The following is a 14,288-nucleotide window of genomic DNA, read 5'->3' on the forward strand; positions in this document are numbered from 1 at the left end:
GACAAAGAGTTTCTTCAAATGTAGTGTAAACACTTTAAAACTTGGAAATCACATTCTAAAATACTAACCAAAAATGTCTAATTTTACTGTCATAGAATTCTTAAAGATGTTCTCTGACACAGAAATCTACTGTAGAGGCCCACCTCAGATAAGGCTGGTTCTCTGTGTGTTTTCTAAAGCACATATGTCTGGTAACAGCCCATATGTAGTCTGAATGAAGTGCCCTTATGTCTCCATACCTCAGTTTCCTTTTTTGTAATACAGATGGTAATAGATAAGCACTTACAAAATATATTTTCTAAAGGCGTGAACTTCTATAAATCTAACAACAACCCCATAGTTATTATTGGTATCTCCATTTTATAGATTAGGAAACTGAGATCGAGATAAAGTAACCTGTCCAAGGTCACAGACATAGTCAGTGACATAGCTGGACTAGAACCCGGGAGGTCAGGCAGTCTTAAGCATGGTGTATCACACAGCCTCTTTGTATAGGGAGGGTAAAATAAAATGACGCATGAGAAACACCCAGCAACGTGCCGGGATACATTACCAAGGTACCGTAATTATTTATCCCATATTTTAAACAATTACGACTCTTGTTTAATACCTATTTTCCTGTCATACTATTAATTTCATGAAAGTAGAGCTATATCTCCCTACTATGTAGCACAGAGTAGGAACTCAAGAGATAATTGTTGCCTGAATGAATGAAAGTTTCATTATCTTGAAATTGTTCTTTTAACATATTATTTAATTTCCACTTACCACAGGCATTATTTTTATTATTTTTTTTTTGTAGAAAACATTTATACTGGTTCAATAGAGCTGCCTAACAAAGGCCCACCAACTGGGTGGCTTAAACAACAGAAACTTATTTTCTCAGGATTCTAGAGACTAGAAGTCCAATATTAAGAGCCAGCTTAGCCTCTCTTCTTGATTTATTCTTGACCATCTTCAGCCTGTGTCTTCACATGGTCTTCCCTCTGTCCTTGTCTGTGTTCTAATTTTCTCATCTTATTAGGACACCAATCATAATGGATTACAACCCACGCTATTGTTCTCATTTCAACTGAATTACCTCTTTAAAGGCCTTAACTTCAAATACAGTCACATTCTGAGGTACTGAGGGTTAGGGTTTTAATATAAGAATTTTGGGAAGACACAATTCAACCCATAACACCATTGTCACATTAGCCCTTCATTTTGATCTAGAGTGACTTCTCAGTTATATTTTCTAGTAACAGAAATGAACTTTCTTATCAGATTTACCTTACAGAGCTCTCAAATTTAGAAACTTAGAAATCACCCGATTCCTTCAGCTATCATGGTGCCTCCCTCATGCTTCTCTTCGCATTCTCCATCAGGTGTTTTTCTTCCTGCTTCATAAGTAGATTTTTCCAACAGGCCTATGCTACTGTTCTTCTTTCCCTTCATGTCTACTGGGAAAATGCATATATTTACCTGTGTCGATGGCTCCTGGGCTTATATCTTAAACCACAACCTCTCACCTAAACTCTAGACCCGCATGTCCAACTGTCCATTAGCTCTTTTCACCCAATATGACCTACTAAACTCATATGCTTCCTTTCAAAAATATGTTTTAATACTCTCTTACAATAGTGGCACTAATTTAACTAAGGTAGAAACTTGATACTTGTTATGGGTTGACTTGTGTTCCCCAAAAACATATATTGAAGTAGTTAAAGTCCTAAGTATTCATGAATGTGAACTTATTTGGAAATAAATAGGGTCTTTGTAGATCAAAATCAAGTTAAGGTGAAGTCATTAGTGTGGGCCCTAATCCAATAGGACCAGTTACCTTATAAGAACAGGCAAGTGCCACTTGAAGATACAGAGATACAGGGAGAAGGCCATGAGTGGTACACTGTCAGCAACGCCAGAAGTTAGGAAAGTTAGGCATGAAACAGTCCTCCTGAGAGAATTTGAGAGAGTATGAGTCTGCCAATACCTTGATTTCAGACTTCATTCTCCAGAAATATGAAAGAATAAATTCTGATTGTTTCAAGCCACCCACATCAGAACTTTGTTACGATAGCGCTAGGAAATTGATACAGTACTCAAACTAAAATCCTTGTCTTTTCCTTTTGTTTTCCACATTCAATCAATCACTTTTGTCCTATGTTTGTCCTGTGTTTTGTTCTGAGAATTCTCAAAACCATCTCCCCATTTCCATTCTTATGCCACTACCCTAGTTTAGGCCTTCATTACTTCTCTTTCTGATTATTGCATTTTATTTCTCTCTTTCTATAGCCTTTCTCTATTTCAGTCTATCCTCCACACAGCTGTTAAAATAACCTAAAACATTTCTGCATAAGGCTCCACCTTTCTTAAAATTCTGTATTATTCTGTGGCTTATCTTCAAATACATGATAAAGTCCAAGTTTTTTGGAATGCCTTGTAAGTCCTATGCCATGATGATTGTTAGTTTTCATGGCACCCACTGCCTGCCTTGCAATTTATAAGAACAGCAAGTCACTTGATATTCTGCCTACACAAAAACACATTGTTGCTCTTGTACTATCTGTCTGGAAATCTCTTTTCTTCCTGATTCCCTGGCTAATATCTACTCATCACCCCAGATTTAGCTCAGGAGACATCATCTCCACAAAAACACCTTGAATTTGCCTACACCTGGCCACATGTGCTCCCACAGATCTTTATGTTGAAATAGCTGTTGTCCTGGTTTTACTGAAAACTTCTTGATGGCAAGAGCCATCGTTAACCTGGCAGAGTGCCTGCTGAGCTGGTGGTGGTCAGTGAAACCCTGCTTACCTAAACTGCCTCCTTACTTGCAAATATGCTGGCCATTCATTTAGAAAAAAGGCCATGGCACCTATGTCTTTCTCATCTCATCCCATTCTGAGTGCCCTTTATCTGATTCTAAGAGGAAGGTGAGATTTTAAAAATTAAATGACTTTTTTTAGTCCACATAGTTTATAAACGGTGAATTCAAATCCCACATGTATCACACTGAACCATGCTGACTCTACATTTAATGATCTTGACCCTTGCAACAAATTGTACCTACTGAACACGCAGGCCCTCTCTTGTACACAGTTCACCTCCATCCTGGAAAAGGAGCCTAATTTTACACTGTTACCTATACTTTTTATAATCTTCCAGATTAGAGATAATCAATTCATTCATTATGTGTATGGGTCTTTTAAGGGAAATTTTACATATCGTGTGTGCGAGTGTGTGTATTAATGGCCCCTAGATTTATATCTTAAATTACAATCTCGCTTCTGAGCTTTAGACTAGTGTGTCCAACTGTCCATTAAGTCTTTTCATCTAGTGTAACATATATATGATTTGGGGGATATAATTGAGATTATTACAACAAAGTTAGAACACTAAGTATTTCTAAATGTTTGTATACTTTTCTTCATATTTAGAACATAAGTGTTTTATATACTTATATTCTAAATATGTTTTAGAAGTCACTATCCACAGAGTTTAACTTTCTCCACACTTATATCCAGGCTTTCTTATTAAATAAATATTTCTATTTCTGCACTTTCAAATTATTACATGGCTTTGCTAAATTGTTTGTAATGGATAAATCCTATATTTTGTGTGTATTTATTATAATATCTCATAAAATAATCAAGAACAGAAAAATAACAGAGAGGAAAATGTATTATGTATAATGTATACTATGTCCCAGGAATATAATTATATTGATTAAATATAATTAAGCTAGTAAATGGAGAGATGAGATTTATAGTTTATGTTCCACTAATTTGATGTACAGCATTGAGAGCACACCACTTTATATCTGTGTTCCAGTTTTTAAAATGAAGATATTATGACTTTTGGGAGCTCTCCTAACCTGGGAGTTCATGGCTCTGCTCTCTGTGGGCTGTGCAGGGAAAACAACCATCCTTTTCTTCTTATTTATCTTGATAAGAGCCTTGCACATTATCAGAAGGGACTGACTTCTGGCTAAATGCAGCTACCCTGGAACATTTTAAACCTACTCTTCTATAGAGAAAATGGAGTCTCCCTCCTTTGTAAACCTGTGAAATTCTGATACTTCATTGGATCTTTATTTCCATCCTATACCCCTTCTCTATGTCTGCTTGCAGATAGCATAGCTAAGACCAGACAGAATGCTGTGACCTAGAACAAACTCCACCACAAAGCAGAGATTACCCAACAATAGCAGGTCATGGAGACTTCAGTTGCCTTTCCCGCCATCTTAAGCAGATGGCACTGGGGCAGATGTCAGTGAAGGAGAAGGAGGCAGCAGACATAGGTACCTGCTACAAATTGCTCACAAGCACTATTAGGAGATAGCAAGAAATTGAATTCATATATGAGACATTTCTCTTCTTTTGTAATGTTGTCTGTAAAATGGCATCAATAGTCATGTTAGAATTTACAAGTGAACTCCTTCATATGTCTTCTAAATATCGAAGATAATAATATTAACTATACTTTTCATGTAGTAAAGCCACACTAAGTATTAACTGAACTAAATAGAATAATATCAATCTCTACCATTCATGATTTTATATGATTTTGTCATAATTCTTTGAAACATTTGATTTAACATAGTCTTGAAAACAGTGTTTCTTTGAATCATAAAAACAAATTACTTTGCATTGGTTGCAGTGGCTTTTTAAAAAATTATGTGTTCACAAACATGGATTATTTTTATGTTACTATTTAGGTAGCACAAATTTTTAATAGGGAAAATTATTAATAAATACATAATAATTAACTAACTACATTTACAGATTATTTGAATAATAGGAAGGCAGTGCACTTTGATAATGAATAGCACTTTTATTGATTTCTGGTAAGATTTCTAATAAGTTATAAAATGATTAATGGTATCATGGTACATTAGTCAATTAAAGTAGTTGAAAACAAGTATACCAACAAAGAATGTGAAAATAAAAGGTGGATGTTACGAAGGTTTTCAGGTTTCCACATTCAGAGGAAGGCTAAGTGGGCATTAATTCGATGTGAGAATCATTAGGATGAAGAAAGTGGAGAGGAAGTGGGGCATAGGAGCTGCACTGTGGCTCGTTAGCATTAAAGAAAGCAGAGCATTAGGATTATCATGTCGACTCTGCCTGAAGTCTAAGGAAGGGATTCTGGATATCAATCAGTCAAGCTGTAATTACCCAAAATAGAGATGTCATAGACTAGTTCTTAAGAATAACCACGTTAGAAGGCATTAAAAAAATTTAAAACAAAGGAGTAGAAAAGTCTAATGTCTGTCTGCTATTTATTTATTTATTTATTTACTTATTTATTTATTTGCTGAGTTTATGCCTGGATACAGTAGTAGAGACTCAGGGGAAGTCACTTACAGCTGCTCTTAACAAGGCCAGATAGCTCTCAGTGAAGGAGAGCAGATGATCTTAGAAGAGCCTGTTCTGCTGTTTTCCACGTGACCCAATATGCTCCCCAGCACAGGGCTAGGTGATGGAACCTCTTAGCCCTGACAAGCTGGCTGTCCAGCTTGTCTTTGATGTTTATAAAATTGGTATCAGCATTAAAGCTGAGAACACAAAATCCTACCACTTCAAGGACATTACCTCATGTGAAAGGGTAATCGGGTCACCCTTGTCACAGACTGCTGCGGAGGTGGTGCTGTCTTATGCTTGAAGATGCAGGCAAAGTCACCAGGTTTCCCTACTGAGAGGGGACTCACCAAAGCCCTAGGGAAAGTCTCCTTTTCCATTTTGGCAACCAGATGCAAATTTACTTTCTTTAAAAATATAATGAGGAAAGATAGCATTTGGAAGAGCATATCAGTTTGTCACTCTTTAGAAATAGAATGTACAGAAATCTCCATTTAATTGTGCTAGATCTATTTAAAATATAACATTGGCCCTAATGTCTACTTTTTCATTTGAGATGCTGAATATTGGAACCCATACTTAGTCCATATCACTGAAAACTTAAAGATTTTTCAGCAGTATATTTTCTATTTCTATTGCTGTTCTATTTTTTATACAATTTGTATAGTAATGTAAATCAAATAGCAATGTAATAACAGAAATGTAATAATAGATTAAGCTCATGTGGTACAGCTAGATAATAGTATTATACCATCTATAACTCTTATTCTTTGTCATTTTATAAATAGACTAGATATTCTTAGTTATGGTATCCTTTTTCATTTAGTTTGAGAACAAACAACTTTAAGTGATTTGCTAGTTGTCTTATGCATATTTTATGAATTATACTGTTTCCATTTATCTTATTTTACTCATTGTTGCATTTTGAAATACATATACAGTCAATTTTCCCTTGACATTAAAAAAGTATGCATTTTTAAATGACAATTTTTAGACAGTCTTTCAGGAGGAATGATGCAGAAGAAAAGACTCCTTTATTGGATAGATGTTCTGATGCAAAAGTAGTTTCTAAAATGAAGACTGTGATTATATAATTACATTCCAATAATAAAATATATTTTTTAAATATAAGGGGATAAAATGTTTTTCACTTCATTATTTGATCATTTATAGTGGGAATAAAAAGCACTTTGTGTGTTATTTTAAGCTTTCCCCCTGCCCCCTTTTCTGTCTCTCTTTTTACATGGCCTGGTGTGGTAAATGTAGTTGTTCAGGCATTAAATTCAATTTAGCTAAAATTGATTGTTGTTCAGCTCTTCCTGCCTAAGATTCCCTTATGTAACATGTAGCAGAGCCAGACAGAAATACTCCTTCCTAACTCTGGAAGCAAATCATTTATGGATATTTTTGTCCTTTTTTTTTAATGCCCCCAAATTTTGATTGCAGTTGTCTGTTGGGGATGTTTTCCACTCAGGTATCTATCTCAATATCCAAAAATGTCCTTTAATTCAGGATTTTATGAAGGTTAAATGGATTGAGAATTAGTCGGCTCACACTATGGAATGTGAATGTTAAACCTTCTTCCAAACGGTTGTTTTCAGATATAGAAAACTACAGATGCTTCTTGTTTTAACTTATAATCTTTTCTAACTAGAAAAAGATGATACCACTAGCTACGGATGACTATGAATCCCTCTCGTGTGGTCTTTTAGTTGTGTCCCTCCTTTGTCATTGTGTCTCACCTTCCCCCATGCCCGTATTTCCACATTTCTTCCTGGTCTTCCTGGTTTCTTCCTGATGTGAGGTTTCAAGTTACAACATGGGAGGAATCTGTCTGCTTTTGCACTTGTTCAAAATTCAGAATTAAAGCAGATCCCTTTTCAACTTAACTATTTTAGTTGTCTTATACCAATTCTTAATGGCATAGAACCAAAAAGCTTCCCTTTGAACTGCAAACACTCTATAAAAGAAAAGCACTATATCAGAGCAGAGAAGATATGGGTTCTGAAACTAGACTGCGTCAGTTCGAAGTCTCGCTCAGACACCATTTACCTGTGTGATCTTAGGCAAGTTACTTAACTTCTCTGAGTCTCAGTACCTTCATCTGCAAAGATGGGACTATACATATAAAGTATCTAGAAAAAATAACTGAAAAAGAGTAATCACTTAAAAAAATGTAGGCTCTTTTTATTTCCTATGTCACTAGTTTTCCAGGAGGTACACAGACACTTTTTGCATGGGGCTTTAGCTCTCTGTCTCTCTGTGTACTCTGCATCCAGCCCTGGCAAGTGCCTTCATCACCTCAGCCTAGATCTCTGATAAAAGGAGAAATATTATTAAAATAATGCAATTTCCTAAAATTTAAGTACACCTTTAGCAATGTGAGCTTGTCAAATTGGTAGTTATCGTGAAGAAGAGTCCCTTCGTGGCCCTTTTCCAGGGACTGGATAAGACGTTTGTGATTAGGATACGGCATTCAATCGATTTCTATGTCTGTTGCTTGTGCTAGGTGAAATAGCATGGAATCTTAGAGATAGAAGGACTCTGTAAGATTGCATCACTGTTTCCCTGTTCTCCCATATTTGAGATCTCTAGTACTCTCTTAATGTTGAAGATGATATCTAGTTATCAAGACGACTACACTCTGGGACAGTCTTTTTCATTATCACATAGCTTTACTGATTAGCTCCATTGTTCCCCTTATTTTGAACCATTTGTTCATCCTCTAATGTCAATGTCAGGCACCATGGTAGGAATAACAGGACATGCCCTTCCCTACCTAATTACCTCGCCTTTATTTCCAAGTGCTTACGTAAATGGTGACTGCAAAGGAGGAAATGACTGTGATTTGTAAGACAGATGTACATATCTCTCCATTCTTCCCAGACCCTATTTGTGAACATTTAAATTTAGATCAAAGTGCTTGATCAAGCTTGCTTACTATAAGTGCTCTAACTTTCATAGTTATCCTGACCCATTTTTCACCAAGCCATTTTGAACTCTATTATTAGGAAATAAAAAGAAATAGATTACAATTGCTTAAAAATATTAGTCTATTTTTACATGACATGAAACATCAAAATTTTGCTGCTGCCAGGGATGCTGTCTACAGTCATCAGTTAAGCAGAAAATTTAAAAGATTTTTGAAGATAATCGAATAATTGCAGTTCTCCTTCCCCTTTATCTTGATGCCAATTCGTATGGTTCTGGGTTGCTCTTTTAAATGCACAAAGCAGAGTTGGTACTCAAAATCACACACACACACACACAAAACTCACAGCTCTCTCTTAAGGGAAAAGAACTTTTTGCAAAGCTCAGAAATTTTTTTATAGTCAGAAGATTTTAAAGAAAAGCTAAAGAAGAGCTGGTTACCAGTGCGACCAAAACGCACTTGGTTGATAGCGATGCTGAGAAGTAAAGAGGGGAAAAATATGGGACACTGATTTCTTAGGTGAAATTTCTCCACATAAAAGCAATTGTTTTCTAGTGTGAAATTAATACAACTTCAAATTGCATAGTTCCTCAGAGCACAGAAGAAAAAATTACACACAGATTGTATGAACCATTAAGAGAGCCACCATCTGGAAGACTTTACTCTCCAATAGATTATACCTATGTAATTTTTAAAATCATTAACATTACAGAAGACATTTACAATAACACAGACAAAAATGTGAAACCAAGGAAATGTGACGGTTTTGATTTAAAGATTTCCATGTCATGTGGATAGTTGTAGATCCCGTTTATTTTTCTAATCCCCTCTTTAACCTACCCTGGGCAAATATTTTTATAAAAATTATTTCACTAATTTTCTATTTTAAAATACACGTTACTTAGCTTTCACTTGGTAAATTGCAAACCACTTAGCCTGGAAACATCCATAGCTATTGCTGGTTTTTAAATATTGAAAGTACCCTGAGTGGTTTATTTTCTGTACTGCCTAGGCCGGCTAGCTGTTTTTCATTTCTTCGTATCTAGCTCTTTCTGTGGTTCTCTTCTTTTTTTCCTCAGCATATTGTCTTTGTATTCTTCACAGTACTTACTAGGCGAGCAATAAATATTTATTATCTTGAAGTTTGTAATTTTCCTACTTGATTCTACTGTTCTTTACACATTGAAGGGCAAAAAAAAAAAAAGAAAAGAAAAAGAAAAAGAAGAAGGTGCACAAGCATATGGAAGTTATACAAAAATGTCAATATAGTCACACAAAAAAAGACTTAAAGACTTTTTCACCTCAAAGGCAACCAAAGATAAAATGCTGGCATCTTGTGCTTCTAGTACACGTGCATAGATATAGACATGCTTTTGAAATTCAAGGGTGTAGAGAAATGAAGGAGAAAATAAATAAAGTCTTCCTAAATTTTGTGGGTAGGGTATATTTTTTCTTCTTATATAAAGTCTATAGTTTCTAGTTTGTTAGATTGAACCATATGAATTGCCATTTTTGTAGATCAAAATGGTTGACAAACAGGAATTTCTTATGGCTCAAACTAATAACAAGAAATAATAATTTTAATTCAAAAGTGTTTCCATCTATAAAGATGAAGGCTGCCTCTCTGCAAGTTAACTACAGGCAGTTAGCAGCAACTAACATTACTTCACCATAATTCTGATTATCTTCCTTTTCAAGGGCAAAATCATATATGGAAAGACTTTTTTATCATGTGCCAAATTTTCCATTATAGAATGGAACAGTGTTATTTTGTTTGTTTGTTGTTTTTTATTTGTTTGTTTGTTTGTTTTTGTTTCCTTGCTTTTCCTTTCTTCTTGCACATATTTGAAGCTTAGTCTGGAATCTGAGGCAAGAAAAGGAATTTTGCTGAGGCAGCAACGGGAAGATAAGAGAACATGGAAAACCCCTACCTGGCAAATGAGCTTTCTTGTGCATAGGGAGACTTTAATTAATGTTAATGGAGAAACCTCCTTCAAAACCCAATTAAGCACTTAAACGTGTTCTTAATGATTTCTGTTCCTGGAGTTAGGGTGTAGAGAGGGGAATTGATTTAACACCAAGAATAAGAATATAAATGTTCATGGATCCACTGTGCTGCCTTTTCTGTGGAAGCTTTGCTTTCTTTTGGTAAACAAGCTTTTCTCCATATTTCTCACGCTCTCTGAATCTCCTGTGGACTCTTTGCCCTGCTCTCTTGAACTATGCTGTGAAAAGGTTAGCAGCTGAGCCAAAGGCATCCCTTGATGCATAATAACAGTTATATAAAGCACTTTTAAAATACAAACAGATTTTGAGTACCTAATTATGCTGCAGGTGTTGCACGTCCCCCAGCATGAGAAATGATCCTGACTCTCTCTTTATTATCACAGGGCTGATGTCATGAAAATTCCCTATCCTCAAAGAGAGAATGCCTTTCTCCAGCAGCACGTAGCCCACATCATTATGATTGGTATTGATTTTAGATTAGCATGTATTTCTCATGATATAGTTCCTTGTTAAAATTTTTTAAAAGACATCCAAAGTGAATATGCTTACCTGAGTTTGCTATTCCTTCAAAATAGTTGAGTATATGTATCTAAAATATGGTTTATATGTTGTTTGTGTGATCTACGGTTCAAATAGTATTATGCTGGGAACTAAAGGCAAAAAACAATATTAGCTAATACAATAAAACATTCATATGACATAGCTCCTCTGATGCTGGTTGGCCTGAAACATAGAAGAAAATTTTCTGAAGAGAACCTTAATAATTGAAATAGAAGGGTTTTCATGCAGATAAGCAGAAGCATCATCAACCAAGAGTCTCCAAAACCCTTCGACTTGTATATTATTCTCTGTGTTTGATGTTGTTCCAAAGAGCAATATAAGCAACTCAAAAGGACTGAACTCTTTTTGGCATATATTTGAGATAAACTTGACAACAGAGCATACTGAATGGTTTATGTCATAACTTTACCACACGCTCCCAAAGCTGAGGTATATGTTTAACTTCTAGGCCCACTTCCAAGTAGAGTTCTTCTTACCCTTGCACCCTTCGAGATGCAGGATCTCCTAAGAATATTAAAGAGATGTTTGATGGTCTGATTTCACTGACTTAGATTGTTATCTTGGCTACAAGGAGACATTTCAGTAAAATGATATGAGCTATGTTTATAATCCATACTACCTCATTCCCTCATTCCACACTTTTCATACAGGCTATGCAGTCATCCCCCATTTATCTGCAAGGGATATGTTCCAAGACCCTCAGTGGATGCTTGAAACCATGGATAATACCAAACTTTATATGTACGATGTTTTTTTCCTATACATTTATACTTATAATGAAGTTTAATTTATAAATTAAGCACTATAAGTGATTAATAATAACTAATAATAAAATAGAACCATTATAATAATATACTGTAGTAAAAGTTATGTGAATGTGACATTATTAAGTAAAATAAGTGTTCCTTGAACACGAGTACAGTAATATTGTGACAGTCAATGTGATAACTGAGACAACTACTAACTGATTAGACAGAGAGTCTATACAATCTGTATATACTGGACAAAGCGATCATTCACATTAGGGGTAGGATGGAGTGAGATGGTATGAGATTTAAAACTTATGACTTGTTTATTTCTGAAATTTTCCATTTAATATTTAATATTTTTGGACCTTGGTTGTCCTTGGTAACTGAAACCAAGGAAAGTGAAACCTCAGATAAGGGGCAGAGTGGGGGGAATAATAGAGTGTTAACTGCCATTAACCTCCTTTGTGATTAACCTTCATCGATATCACTGTTTATCTAAATTAATCAGAATATACACATTGATCAAAACTGGTGCCACTCCTTTTGTGAAAGTCCCTGGCATGTGCTCTTCACATAATTATGCTTAGTAAATTTTGGTGGAATGAGTAAGTTAATAAAAAAAGGCAATTGGTTAGTCCTGTGTTACACATAAAGAGCTCACATTTTGAAATATGGGTCTTTGTCAAGACATCGGCAAAGTCTTATTAGACTTAATTATATTTTATTTTTACTCATACGTAGATGGTCATTTTATCCTTCCATAAATCTAAGAGGTTGGTACCACTAACTAAAGCACAAATAAATAAGGTAAGTGTAAATAAATGTTACTTCTTCAATACATAAGCAGTGATAAATGGCTCCCTGGGAATCTTCCTCACTTGAAAGACTCTTTATCTCTTCATTATATATTCTTTTCTATTTCATTATCAATCTCATCAAGTAAAACTGACATGTATCAGGGAGATTTGATTGTTTAACCCTACTTACTTTCTTATCTATCAAGCCATGAAAATCACCAGTGCTATGCAATGTTGAATTACATAGTAGAGATGTTTGAGAAAAGCCGTTTGCTAGAATTTTAACTTAATTACCAAGAATATTTGATCAGATGGTTTGAATTCATTGATAACCACTGTTTGATGTTTAAAAGCTCTCTATAGACATGATGTTTACCAAACATTTTCCTTTGAAGGAGCTTTACACACCTTGTGTCTTTAGCAGCATATAATAATCAAACCGATTCAACAACTCTTCATAGAACAAAGCATAGTGCTAGACATGGGAGGATCTCTAGAAGCATCAGAGTGTTGTCCTAATGAAGAGTCCAGTGGATGAAAACTGCCTTAACACTACCATTTTCAAAGGAGAAATTAAGGTGACCAAAAAAACAGATATCATATGCTTCACAACCAGTCATAACTGTAGGATTTAGAGGCATCTATAACGCTTGCCTGAGGGTAACTGAAAATGGTCATACTCTTTTTCTACAAAAAAAATTAGAAAAAAATTTTTACTTAAGTGAAAATCTCCGTAGTAGTACACAATATTTATGTTTTGTAAAATGGAATATATGTAAAGAGGGGGATTGGAGCTTGGAGTTAAATAGGAAGAGAACTGTAGGAGATGATCTGTGTACAACTTCAAAGAATTTTCTATGCTGATTTGATGGTGTTGAATTGCTCAACGCTTAACGTATTTGCCTAAAAAGAAATCTTCTGAAATGATATAACACCAGAATGTCTACGTACAACATATATAGTGACAAATGAACCACATACCTTTGAGAAGGTAAAATATCTAGCAGTCATAGATGTCGAGTAGCTACATGGCTGGGTGCAGGGGATCTGAAATCAGACAGCTTGGGTCTTAAATTTTAGCTTAAATACAGCTTAGTTTGGTTACATCAGTTAGAGATTTAAACTTTCTGGGACTCACTTTTCACATTGTTAAAAAAGGGGGAAATATTACTATTTAACTTAGAGGTTTGCTGTGAGAATCAAATGAGCTGCCACATACACATAGTGGTGGTGGTTATCATTTTTGCTTTTACTCAACACGTGTCATTTGTAGATCTGAAATTACTGATTTGCTATATTCATCATTATATTACTTTGGATTGATAGTGATTATGAACAATCAGAAAACTGATGTTAAAATGTCTTAGACCGTAGGTCTATAAAATTTAAGCACCAGGATCTTATGTTTCATTATTCACTTTATTCCACAGTGAATAAGAGCCCTTTTGAATGACCTCTTACATGTGTACTATGTGAAAGAAACAGGTCGCTGGGTAATTTTTCACTGTGAAAGAAACAATTTCCATCTATATGTTTAAACATTCCAACGATATGCAATTAACATTTTTTTACCCTTGTAATAGAAAATGTACAAGGCATTTTCTAGCTGAAACTGGTTTCAAATAATGAAGACCATCTTAAATTCTAAAGAATAAAATGAAACTCTGTTTTTGCCACGATATTCTGATCTTTTTACTTTGCACCCCTTTTCTGATCTCTCTCACCCGAGTCTTCCCTCCAATCTGTGCTCTGGATGCTCTGTCACTTCGGCGGTGGTGTGTTTAAACACAGGCACTCACTACGGTCAATCATTCACTTCAGCTCACTGACCTTCAAGAAAACAATTTCTGTGAAGAGTACTAAATTATATAAAGACTACTGGAGTCACAGTTTTACCCCC

This window comes from Pteropus vampyrus, unplaced genomic scaffold (assembly GCF_000151845.1).
Source record: "Pteropus vampyrus isolate Shadow unplaced genomic scaffold, Pvam_2.0 Scaffold83, whole genome shotgun sequence".
Classification (NCBI taxonomy): Eukaryota; Metazoa; Chordata; class Mammalia; order Chiroptera; family Pteropodidae; genus Pteropus; species Pteropus vampyrus.